Here is a 4,086-nt window from a genome sequence, read left to right as displayed (position 1 = left end):
ACTTCTGAGAAATTACTGACCTCTTGAAAAAGGGAAAATTATGATGGCAGAGCAGAAAACTATAAAAGGAGAGGCTTCGTGACTTGCATGTAGCAAAATAACTCTTTTAAGGGAAATGATTTACAAAGAATCTAAAGTTGTTCCTAAGGAAATAGTAGAGGAGATATAACATGACCCATTTAAAATTGTCTACATGCAAGTAAATAACAGGAAGACATAGTTACTTTCCTAATTCTTTCTGATGCTTTCTGTGTAACTTTACCAAATGGAACTGTGAATAAAACATATCCTATCTGCACCTGATATTTGGGGAGGCCCCTGGGGACAAGAGGTGAGGTGGAGCTAAATGCATCTTACAATACATCTGAATATCTGAATACAAAATATCTGAAACATTTATTTCCAGAGACTTGCTCTATGCTAGATTCTTCCTTGTCCTTCTCCAAAAGTCCCAGAATGGGTCGAGGCAAAAGAAAATAAAACTTTACCTTTCACTTTTGCACACATGGGAAAGTCCAACCAGCTCACACTGTGGGCATTAGAATGGTGGGCTCCCCTAACGACATGCTAAGACTAAGGGCTGGTGGGAATCCTGTCTTTTTCCCTTGACCATTGTCAACAACATCTAGCATGCTATCATGTCTAGAGTGTGGAATACCTCATTGCCATTGACTTGAAAGAAAAAAGGAGAAGGGACTATTTTCCTCTTTTGCTCTCAGATTTTCTAGGAGGCCCACCTGAGGCCATGACAGAGGTATGTGCATGCCCCAAGGACACTAGTGTCAGAGCTAGTCCCCTGGAGACTTCATAAGTGTCTGCAGCTCCATCACTGACCAAATACAGTGAACTATCTCTAGCCATTGCTACTCACAATGTAGTTACAGGGAAAAGCAAGTATAAAGAAATTGAGGGAAATTGGAGTATTTACATACATCAGAAAAATTGAATAAAATAAAAATTGACTGGGTGGGCTTTAAATGTTCCTATCCAGAGATAAGATCAGTGGTTCTGGAGCTAGCCTGTGTGTTTCTTTGGAAAGAAGCACTCAGAGATGTTCACATTCTTGAAGGATATGGCTAAAATTCAGGTGAAGAATTAACATGACCAAAGGCATAAAGAGCATATGATCAAAGGATAATGAGGTATAAACAAGGAGTCCATCATAACTAGAGTTATGGAAAAAAGATTATTTAATAAATGAGGTACCAGGTTGGGTTCCTCAGGTAATGATAACAAAATCTGGGACACAGTATGTTAAAGAATACATTTGGGGTCAATTCCCTATTAAGGGAGGGAAGGGAAGCAAGATTGCTTGAAGATAGGGGTCAAACTGTGGTGTAGTCTCATTGGAGACTTCAGCCGATTAATTGTAGTGCCTGCAAGCTGAGAGATTTCTGCTGGGTACACCCCCACCTGAGGGCACAGGAATCCTTTGCTTTAACTTATCTCCTTATTAACAAGAACCATATGAAGTGATCCCACATCACGACAGTCCAACTTGAAAAAGGTTTTCAATTTCATAGAACTAGTTAAAACAAGATTAATGACAATAAACCCCAGGCTCCTTAACACATATAGTGCACCCTTTCCATTATCACAATACCAGGTGCCACGTTTAGGTGTTTAGGTTCAGGTTCACTAAGGGGCCAGGTATCTCTGAGAAATAATCATGACTTTTTTGGACAGTAAGTTTATGTTTTTGCTTTATACAGAATTAAGTTAATTTTTCTTTCCTGTCTTAAAATATTTATTTTATTCTCCTACCTCTCCCTCTGTCCTACCTAATAATTACAGTGTAAACAGAATCAACCTTTTCTTACTGCTATAAATGATATTTTATAAGTGGTATTTTAATGGGATAGAAGAGTTTACACTTCCAAAAAATTGTAGGAACACTTGTATAATTTGTATCCCTCATTGATCTCTTATAGAAATATGCTGCTAACCTCGTGATTTTCATTCCAATTCTCTCCCTTCCTATTTTAGTTATTAAATGGACAAAAATACTTCATTAGGATGCCAACAAACTTCTCCATTCTTTCAACAAACTTACATATATAAAGGTTATCATAATGAGGCATATTTTCAACACAAGATGCATATCCTAAGAAAATTACTTTATATTTGAAGAACAACAGTAGAGGATTGAGTTCATTGTTAATATTGTATAAATTTTTTCTAATCTCTTCAAATGTGTTTGGTAATCTACCAGCTATTTAACAGCCATGAGAAGATTTATAGTAATGCATGACTATTTTTTGTCAGGGCAGAAAATTCATTGAATGCTTTAATTCTTACCAGGCCTCCCAAAAGTATAATACAGTTTAGTGGGAAATGGATATTGAGGTTAAAAGAAATCATGGGTGCTGTCCCAGCTTCATGCTAACTGGCAATGATGTTATCTGGAGGTCATTTAATACCTCCATTCTTCTCTTCAATGATCATCATAATGCCTAACCTGTTAGCTATACCAGGTTGCAAAAAAAAGCAACTAATATGCTTGACAAAGTCAGACATGCTTTCCCAAGAGTTAATAATCTTTTTATAATAAGGGTCTTTTCTTTTCCTAATTACTGTAATTACAGTAACACAGACTTATAGAAAATTCAGGAAAGAATATCTTACCACATGAAGATAAACTCATTCTATTTTATTTCTCATTTGTTCTTTGCCTGGCTTTTTGTCTGATCATTATTTTGCAGAAGGGATGAGGTCCTATTTCTGTTACTGTCCTTCAGGAGAGTAATAATGTACGCATTCCCGAATCTCCCTACCTACCAAGATTGTCAATATGACCATGCAATAAAATTACTTCTCTTGCCTTAAAACAGGTCCAAATTACCTATGACATACTTTTTGTCATATATCCACGAGAAAAGCAAGGCTCACTGAGATACGAATGCTAGATGGGAGTCAGAGGTAACCTGACATCTCAGTGTCTTTGCTCACACATGAGCACCTGAATGCAGATCTTAGCTCTAGAAGATTTTATATTACCACGTTTTGTGGACCTTCAAACTCACTCAGAAATAACCTAACCCTCAAATACCAAATACATGAATGTGTGTGAGATTTCCTGGGCTGCATAACAAAATGCCACAGGCTGGGTAGCTTGAACAACAGAAATTTATTTTCTCACAGTTCTGAAGGTTCAATGTCTGAGACTGAGGTGACAGTATAGTTGATTTCTGGTGACACTTCTCTTCTTGACTTGCAGACAGCTACGTTCTCACTGTGGTTTCATATAGCATCTTCTTGTTTGTGTGGATATGAGAAAGAAATGAGAGAGAGAGAACTCTCTGTTGTCTCGTCTCTCCTTCTATGGACGCGAGTCCCATTGGATCAGGGTTCATTCTTATGATCTCATTTAATCTTAACTACTTCCTTAGACACCCAAATACAAATATAGCCACATTGGGGACTAGGGTTTCAACATATGAATGTTGGGAGGGCACAAGCATTCATCCATAACAGAAGCTAAGAATTTCCCGTATACCATTTTTTAACTCTGAAGCATAAGCATTGCTTTTGTTATAATACCATCAGTGATATAACTGTTATGTCTAATATACTCTAACAAGAGGATGTATTCTAATTTATTTGGACATTTTATCTCCCTGCCCTTGAGCATGTAATAAATTGTAATGTTTTTATCCTTATAAATATTAATGTAATAAAAGTGTATGTCTAAAGTTTTTCCAGTGTATATTATTATTTCCTCATGATTCCAAGAAGTTAAATTAGTGAGACAAAAGATGTGAATCTATTAAAGGTATCAGTACAGATTGGATTGGTAATCTAATCTTAAAAGTGATAAATCTACCTTCTGTCTCTAGATATAGAAGGAGAATATTGCTTTTTTTGGAATTCAAGACATTGTAATAGTGAAAGGTTTGAATGGAAATGAATAAGGACACTGGCTACATGGGTGTAGTTGAAAGTATTAAAGACAAGCACTTACTTCTCAAGGGATTTACCTAGGTTTCTAGTAATGTCAAGTATCTGAGCCAGATTCACAACAGGAAAGAAATGGCACATGATAACTAGTAATCTGAAGAGATCTTAATGAGGATATATTTATAACGG

Source organism: Hyaena hyaena, unplaced genomic scaffold, assembly GCF_003009895.1.
Source record: "Hyaena hyaena isolate Hyena2069 unplaced genomic scaffold, ASM300989v1 scaffold_1224, whole genome shotgun sequence".
In the NCBI taxonomy this organism is placed as follows: Eukaryota; Metazoa; Chordata; class Mammalia; order Carnivora; family Hyaenidae; genus Hyaena; species Hyaena hyaena.
Note: the sequence above shows the minus strand (reverse complement) of the source record.